This window comes from Thermobia domestica, chromosome 6 (genome assembly GCF_964235325.1).
Source record: "Thermobia domestica chromosome 6, izTheDome1.hap1.1, whole genome shotgun sequence".
Lineage (NCBI taxonomy): Eukaryota > Metazoa > Arthropoda > Insecta > Zygentoma > Lepismatidae > Thermobia > Thermobia domestica.
Genome location: NC_137459.1, coordinates 72,052,810 through 72,062,367, shown reverse-complemented (window position 1 = coordinate 72,062,367; position 9,558 = coordinate 72,052,810). Strand labels below are relative to the sequence as shown.

The window sequence follows — 9,558 nt, the reverse complement described above, 5'->3', positions numbered from 1 at the left end:
GAGCATACAAAAACATCGTAACCACTTTTCAAAGTATGGTACTTTTGCATTTTTAAAAGTTAGCATATCATCAATTTATAAAGAACAGCAACTTTGAAAAAGCACTTTCTCTTTCAAATTTTTGTCACTGCATCGACCTTCTATGTCTACACTTTCCAAACAAAACTAATATTTTGCCTCACCTTCCGTTTATAATATGCAATATCTATATAAAATTGTCTCTTTTGGTTTCGATTTTAATAATTAAGATTTGACATATCGTAATTTTAGTTTAAAAAGAATAAATAGTTTGGTAATAAAATTCGTTGAACAGTATTCACTACTTAAACTTCGAGGAAAATTAAATTCAACTCTCAAACAATGAAATTATGCATAAAAAAATATTTATATAGTGAATGGCTCTTTACTAGGAAAAAAACTGTTACATTATAAGGCTTCACAAGATTGCTAAGAAAATAATCACTATATAAGCATACATACACTAAATATGAATTTTTAATATGAAGAAAAAAGAAAACGGAACAATGTTCAGTACAAAACGACATATAACCTAAACACTAATTTACTAATTTTGCTGAGTTTATGAAAGTACAATAAGGTAATTACTCGCATGTCACCTCTATTATCAACAATAAATGGTCTACCTTTTTCTTATTTTTTTAAGTACTTCATCGCGACATAACTTTATATTTTTTGAGAATACCAACTGAATTGTAGAAAAGTGAGAAGATGATCTTTTTTCTTTAAACTATTGGTGTGAAATCAATTTATTGTTGCTGAGCCACTGCCCGTGCTATTACAAATATATTCTTCTGTATAAATCAAGTTCTTATAAAAGACGATATGCATAGAACTTCAAGTACGTGACTGAAACGCTTCAGTGTTCTGAGAACTTAAATACTTATTTTATTAAATGTCTGTGTCACAGCATCAAATAATGCATTATTCATCTTGCTGATACATCACCCTATTTTACTTTCAAGAATTCAAGAAATATAAAATAAAACCTACACAAAAAGCTTTAAAAAAATTACAGGCAGAAACAACACGATCAAATTACTGGCATATTTATAGTTTCAACCTGTGATCGGTAAGTTCTGGTATAAATATAATGTCTTAAAATTTTCAATGAGACGAAAATAACCATACACTTAAGGAGTAACAACTGATCATTTCTGGTTTTAATCTAACTTCTCTATACCTTCACCTTACAACTCCTCCTCCATTACATGAACAAAATTGGTTCAATAACAAATACAACTGTTTTAATATATAACGTTCCATGGTACTTTCTTTAAAACAAAGTAGTTGTATTATTCAAAAAAGACAAGCTAAAAAAAATCACAAATAAAATTGAAAGTCCAGTATCATTGATGATTTTAAATCTGGTTAAGAAATATTAATATCGAAAGTTGCTTCACAATCCGTGGAATTCACTGTTCCATATTAGCAATCGACATTCAGTATTTGCAGCAAATATAAAAAGACCCCGACACAGTGATGTAACTCGATTTGCATTTCACGTGTTTTCACGGGTAGAGTGATTGTAAAAGGTTGCATATTGATTAAAAATTTCACTCATTCTTCTTGTTCTCCGCATCGCCACTCTGTACTTTTTAAGTTTCCACTCAAGCTAACTATGTTCCTCCAAAAGACGATCATATTCCGTTGTGAAGGATTTCGCTTGTTGCATCATAGACTCCTTTCCTCTCGCATTCTAATGCTGTAAGTAAGTAAGTAAGTAATAATAATAATAATAATAATAATAATAATAATAATAATAATAATAATAATAATAATAATAATAATAATAATAATAATAATAATAATAATAAACCTTATTAACGCATTTGGTACCTACAAAACTGAGCAAAACTTTTGCATTTCAAACATATTATAACAACCACAATGAGCAGTTAAGGTTGCCTACAAAAAATTACAATATTTGAAAGACTTAGTAAAGGACTTTGAATTTTGTTTTTCACGTCGTTATGCAACGCCGAGGTTACGAAGGAGAGAACCTAGTATTAACGTGGGCTTTGTAACATGACTGGGGCTTGAATCCGGTGAAGAAAGTGGATGCACAGGCCATTATGCAACATCAACTCTCACAATTAGTGATGGGCAAAAAACCGGGAAAATATTTTTTTTTCCTGGGTTTAAAATATCGGGTTTTGGGGAAAATTTTGGGAAAATATCGGGTTTTTTATGTAACGACGAGAAAAAATAGTTATTTTTATCTACAGTCATTTTTTTAATAAGGATAGCTATCTATCTTGACATAGAGAATATTGCATGTTATTTCGCAATATAATATAGCTCTCTTAAATTTTACGAAAATTAAGAAATATTTCTCAGGATTTACCACTTACGATGCTTCTGAAAGTAATCATAAATGCAACACATGAAACAAAAAGAGTAGCCTATGGACGTACCACTGTCCGAGACAAACTAACAGTTAAGTATCACTCAAAATAACTTAAGCCAAATGAAGGGTACACGGAAAGACGGGGCTAATCGATATTTTACATTTTTTTTCGGGAGAAGCAATTTAAAATGTTGATGGTCCCTTTCTTTCTTGCATTACTTCTTTTTCGTTTGTAAGTTTCTCTGCAACGAGTCACTTGTTTCACAATATCCATAATGCATTTAGAAGTACAAACTAGCACCATCAGGTGGTGTCCATATCGGCTTTTTCGCAAAAAAATTGCAATGAGTCCCTTTTTTCCGTGTACCCTTCAAATGATTTTTGTGTGAAATAAGAGAACACTAGCATGCTAATAATAGTATATTGTTTGTAAAGTTCGTAATTGTGTATTGACTGATGAAGTCCACTGTATCATAAATGAAATCTTTGAGTTTCACGTCCCACGATTATGCCGGTTAGGCTAAAGAAGACGGAGTATTATAAATGTCTATCTACGGACTTCTAACCACAAATATCACTAATTTCGGGTTACACTGGGAAAGTAGTGGTTGGCCCGCACTGCCATAACTTCTCTGGGTCAATTAAAATTACTTTGATTTCAATAAGAAATAGCAAGAGAACCCAAACACTTTGTTAATATATATATATATATATATATATATATATATATATATATATATATATATATATATATATATATATATATATATATATATATAATATATATATTTCATATTAGGAAAATAAATCTCAGCTGGACTTTTAATTACAGAAATTAGGTTAGGTTAGGTTGGCTTGTTTGGTTAACAGTGCATAGCTAGTTAAAAGCCAATTATGATGTAAATTTTTGCAAGGATCAAAAACTTTTAAGCAAAATACACTTACACCTGATACAAACCTGAAGTCAGTAATATGAAAATAAGGTGGACTAGTTTGCTTTACCTTTCCGTAAACTCTGATTCTGAAAACTTTTTCTTACGGACAAAAGATGCGCTTACCGTTTCTCCTTCAGCCATGCTATCCATAAAAGACGAATCTCATGCTCTTTTACTTCTCTCTCTCTCTCACACTCGACTCTCTTGAGCTTCCCACGAAGCTATGGTTGGAGATTGTCTTTGTTGCATATCAAATTCAATTAACTGTTGTGGCATCGCGTAGCGTAGTCGCTAACGCTCTCGCCTTCGGTGCGAGCGGTCCCGGGTTCGATTCCCGATGGGTACCTAACTTATAGATCCCAGGCTGCTTCCTTCCCCCATCCCCGGATTGTGTGCTCGCCGAGGGACGTCATCCCTCAAAACGTGAAGGGCTAAATGGCCTTAGATGCTTAAGAACCAGAAATCTAAAAATCCTAATCCCATAAAAATCCTAATCCTAAAAATCCTAATCAATTAACTGTGGTGATGCAGTTGCACTCAAACTGCACACTGACAATGTACTAGAATTTACAGATTGGTATAAACAGTGGTGCCCCCCCCCTTATGTCTATGACGTACCCCCCCCAATTGTCTATCCGTAGGTGTTCTCCCATGAAAAAATCTTCTTTTCGATTAATTTTACCCCCCCTCATCAACCATATTTATATAGATTTTAACCCCCCCAAATATTTCAATGACGCAGTTTGCGTCATAGCCCCCCTTGTGGGCACCCCTGGTATAAATTTGGTAGCCTAGATTTGTATTTGTCCCTTGGTTTTGAATAGGCCAACTAAATGGAGATGTACACTGGTAAAAATTCTGAAAATTAAAATCAATAAACATCAACTAAATTAAAATTAATAAACATCAACCTTTTAAATAATGCCTTTTTTTTAAAGCTAATTTATAGACTTTCAGTCAAGCAGTTACAGCATCATCCCTATTTACCCTGGGATCATGGTTCATTCATCATTCTCTTCAGAATAGAACAGCCTCTCAAACGGTATAATTCACATTTCCGTATCGTGTCCTGAGCCGGGAAATTTTGAGAGAAATCAGGATTTTTGTTTTTTTAAAAGCAACTGAGCCCCTCTGGACCCCCTGTGTTAACGCACAGATCTCAAAATCAACTGAAAAATACTAAGAGGAGTACAAAATTTCAAGCTTCTATCTTGAATACTAAGGGCGGGAAAATATTTAGCAATGAGCTAAAAACATTCCCACAATGCTCCAGATGACCCCAAATGACCTGGATGTAATATAAAAATTTCCTGAGACATCTCTGTTTATCACAGGGTCATGTTTTGTACCTCATTCTCTTCAGAATAGACTAGCTTTTCAAACGGTACCACTTACATGAGCCTATTATGACCCCAAGGAGGGAAAGTTTGAGGGAAGTATGGATTTCTGGTGAAAAAATTCCTTTTTTCTAAGTTTGGGCCCCTTTGGATTTCTCCTGTGTTAACGTACAGACCTCAAAATCAACTGAGTCTAAGGGGAATACTGAGTGTGTGTACAAAATTTCAGTAAGGTAAAAAATATTTACTAATGTGATAAGAATATTCCCACAATACTCAATATTCCCGTATAAAACAGAATCTCATGTAAAGCAGGTTCATGATTCATATTTCATTCTCTTCAGAATGGAAAATCCTTTCAATCGGTACCTTTCACATGTCTCTATCATGTATGTGGGGCGGGAAAATCGCAAAAAAGTGATTCTTTTATTAGAAAATATTATTTTATTTTATTTTATTTATTTATTTACTTTCTTCTTTTACCTTTTTGCCTCTGGACCCCCCTGTGTTAACAAAGAGATCTGAAACAAATCTGAAAAATACTACGGGGTGCGTGTGCAGAATTTGAATCTTCTAGGTGCAAAAGTAAGCCCGCCAAAAATAATAAAAATAGGCCTAACAATAATTCATTGGTTTCAAATTATGACGCCATCACACCCTATGTCTCGACGCAGAAATGCGTGAAAGCATACGTAACGTATTCTACAATGCCTCCATGTTTAAAAAAATCAAAGTAAAAGGCTTTATTGGTAGCTTTTTAATCGAATAATGAAGATACTACATTATCGTATTAAAATATACGATATAATTTAGAAGAGTTAATAAAAACCCAGTTTTTGGGTGGTAAAATACGATTTGGGAAAAAACCCGGATTTAAACGCAAAATATATATTTTCCCACCCATTGGGTTTTTCCCCTCGCCTCTCTACTCACAATAGAGTGTCTCACCATAGTATCTCGCCTCCATGAAAGCTAGATTTCAAAAGAGACACCGGTTCTGACACTTTCAATTCGCATTGTATAGATCAGTGGCGGACAAACTGTAATGCGCTGAGAACCAGGTCAAATTAAGAACCATACTTGGGGGCTACGCAATTGAAAAATATACTTTAAGTAAATATATATCGATGGAAATTTAAAACGTATTATTATTAGTCAAATATTGAATAAACATATTTAATACACAATAGAGCAATTAACATTGTTTTTGATAGGAACAATGAGATTTGTTTTTAAAAAAAAAGCTATCTGAAAGAAAAATCATTTTTAATTTTTAATCATGGACTGGCTGAAACATACCTGCAAGCCGGATCCGGCCCGCCAGCCACTATTTGACTGGTATGAATAAATAGGGTGATACATTATCTCTTGACCTGTATCAATTGAAACAAGCGTTAGCGAAGCTTCTACCTTTCGACCCGAGTGGCATTTTTATGCCTGTTCGTCTGTCTGTTCTACGATAACTCTTGTAAAACTGATATGATTTCGATTAAACTTGGAATGTGCTTTTCTTCTACTTGCAAAACTAGTCCTATTGTTTGATTTATGTTACAATCCTATTGTATGTTACAATCCATCAAGTATAATGGGGAAAAAGGAGGTAAAATCAACCTCATGTTCAAGTTTATACATATACATGGAAGACAATTTTCCAACATTAACCATGTAAAACGTTTTCGATTATGACTTAGTGTATATTATCGATATAACATTAACCCACTTCCCCTCAATTGCAAAAATGTGATCTACGAAAATTTTCGTCAAGAGTTCTTCGATTTTGTCGTAATATGTCGCAAGTTTTCTGTGAGGCATCCCAGAGTTACGAAAATCCTCGTTGGAAATTATCCCGATTGTTCACAACCTGGGTTACTAGTATTTTTGCTATACTACTTTCATCCCGTGTTTATGAACATTTCCCCTTAGGAAAATCTGAAATCGTCACTGCTTGCAACTGCCACAGGGCCTGGTATCAAATCTTTGCTCTTTTTGTTCTTTGAAACTCCTTTGTCTGATAAAATTCTTTCAAATTATTTTTATACGGTAAAGGGAATTAGATCAAAGCTTCTATAGTGACAGATGAAATACATCAAGAAGTTTGCAATAAAAAATAAGTAAATAAATAAAAATATTATGATTATTTTTTTCGCTAGAATACTTTATCAGACAGCAGTGATATACACAGAATTTCATAAATGGGGTTCCGGTGGCGGTTCGGACACACAACCTTATATTATTTCAGGACACGATTATTTTTTGTATTCATATCTTAACATGGTAAGTACTTAGTTTTAGACATTTTATTGAAGCACGGTTGTGTACGCCACTGTCAGACAGAGACGAAAAAAAAAGTAGAAGGAAAACTGAGAAGCGTCTAGACGGGTATTACGTTGGAAAGCAGGGCCACATGGTAAGAAGATAGTGTTACAGGGCGTGGCAGCTCGTGACCAGTTTCGCTAATTGGGCCAAATGTAAAACTGATGAGAACGAAAATAGGATTGTTGCGTACTTCCTTAACAAACAAACAACCAAAAAAGCGTGGCTTTTCTATCTCACACTACAAAAGCACTAAAAAAATAGTACGTGTGGTAAAAATATAGGCCTAAACATAATCCCTAAAATAAGTTATTAATAGAGATACAAAATTGAATTCACCTAATGGCAGGTTACTTATACAAGAGTTGAGCATGCCTATTCTTCTGACTAGAAAACATTTCAATTAATTACTCTATTGTTGAAGTTAGGAATTTCACTAATTTCTTCTTTATAAATTGAACAAGCAGCCAGTAAAATTTAACACATACTATTCCTGAGGAATGTTTTAATTATTTTAACAGTACTGATACAGAGAAAAAGAATAAACCAACAAAATGTTTCCATCTGTTTTATTTTCAATTTTGTTGAAAATATGTTTAAAAATGCAATTATCCGTATTTCATTACCCCCAGGCACTAAATACATAAGCTGAAAATGTTCAACTTATTCCATCAAAGGGAGTTAATAGGAAGTGAACTTAAAGGAAGTTGCATAATTTACCGTTTCATTTTTTTTCTTCTTCTATTTAACAATATTTACTTCCCTGAAGCTGAACCACTGAATATCGAGAAATTTAATTTAATTTCATTTGAAAACTAAGTAAATCATTAAAACCTTTCCTCTGGATTCAAATCGTATGCAAACAATAAAACATTCGTATTTTTAAAAGCATAAACAAAACAGGAGAAACGGTTTACACAGAGCGTGAAGAAGACAGCAGCTATAGTTAAATAATCATAATAATTGTGCTCGCATATTTAATTTTGCGAACTCATGCAAAAATGTACTACACACGCATGCTCGTAAGTTTATGTCAAATTTTATCAAAATAGAATCTATAATCAATAAAAGTAACTAATGTAATAATAGTAATAATAATAATAATAATAATAATAATAATAATAATAATAATAATAATAATAATAATAATAATAATAATAATAATAATAATAATAATACAGAACAACGACAGTGTACAGGATTTCAATATTAAATATCTTTGCAGTCCTGAAGGAATACATTTAAATCTTAAATGCTAGCAACTACAAACAGATTAGTGGGCATTACTATTACCATTGCCTACATTTCCTTTAAAATGTAAGCAAACATCAAGTGGTCAACCCAAATATACTATTTATTTCTGCTATAACAAAGCATTCTCGTTACTTTTAAGCGAGCCACTAGATTGAAATAACTATCGCTTCTGGACACTTAGTTTATAGACAGTACTTTCATATCTTTCATATGTGGCCAATAGAGGGTTAAAGAAAGCGGTAAGTTGAATGACATAAATTATTTGTGAAATTATGAAGTAAGAGTTCTAATAAATTTAGTAAGCTTTCCTCTTTTTTGCTAAAATAGTGAAATTAGATAGTTGCTACTTACGGGAGAGACAGTAGTCGCATTACTTACGACTCCTGTCCGACTCCTTCGAATTACAGTCGGAGAACAAGAAAGTTACTTATGGAGAGACAGGACAGAGAAGCATTCCAATTCTGACTCAGACGTCATTTCCTCCTCCAATTCCTTCCTTCCGTTTACACTTCCTTCATCAGACTGTGAATAAATAAAATTAAAATTTAGCATTTATTACTTTAAGTTTTCTTGAAATTCAACGTAATTTTTATTTATAAATTATATTGTACTGTCAAAATATTATCTGACGCACACAATATAGCAATAAATTAAACACTGTGCTACTCCATGAATTTTCAGAGGGAATATTATGAGAATTTTCTATCACAATCACCTTTCAAAATATTCGCTATCTATTTTACTTTCAATTCAAAATGTGATTACTCTGTATTGTCACTTGATATCCCATGTACGCATTCAAATAGTATTATCTACCATACAAATACCGTATCTGGGTGCTTTTCAAGCCAAAATCTGTGAACAATTTCTGTTTGAGAATTTCATTAATTATACATTTACAGTGAGAGAAGAATTAATTAATTAATTTATTTATTTATTTATTTTTTAAAAATGATACTAAATCGATTTGATTTGATTGAATTGTAGTTACATCCAATGTCAGCAGCATAGCTAGCATGGCTATATAGGACAAAAATAGAAAAAAGTGCATTATCGGGGATCAAATCCGGAACCTCATCAGACCAGCAATGAGGGCTAAACATAAATCGTGTTCGAGTTTTCGATAAATGCTTTCTCACATTGTGAAATACAAATAAGATTTAACAGAGGGCAAAAAGACCTTTCAAACTATACACCACTCAACGTCTATACATTTTTCAGTTGAGTCAGGCACATACGCAGGAATTTACTTCGGGAGTGGTCCAAGCTTTTCGGGAATCAAAATTCAATATGAGGATAAATTATAAAAGATTTCTCCCAGAGCAAGACTAAATTTACAGAAAAGTCGGAA

At 32.8% G+C, this 9,558-nt stretch overlaps 1 protein-coding gene across 1 annotated transcript in view; it reads right to left on the bottom strand.

Moving 5' to 3' along the window:
• Positions 1-405: 405 nt before the first annotated feature.
• LOC145687691 (baculoviral IAP repeat-containing protein 7-B-like) overlaps positions 406-9,558 on the bottom strand; it is a 208,616-nt gene continuing 199,463 nt past the window's right edge. Inside the window, exons 8-9 of the mRNA XM_081761147.1 lie at positions 8,559-8,729; positions 406-1,723 (exon numbers count right to left, since the gene is read on the bottom strand). The gene's annotated coding sequence lies outside the window, so the exon portion shown is untranslated. The remainder of the gene's footprint in view (positions 1,724-8,558; positions 8,730-9,558) is intronic.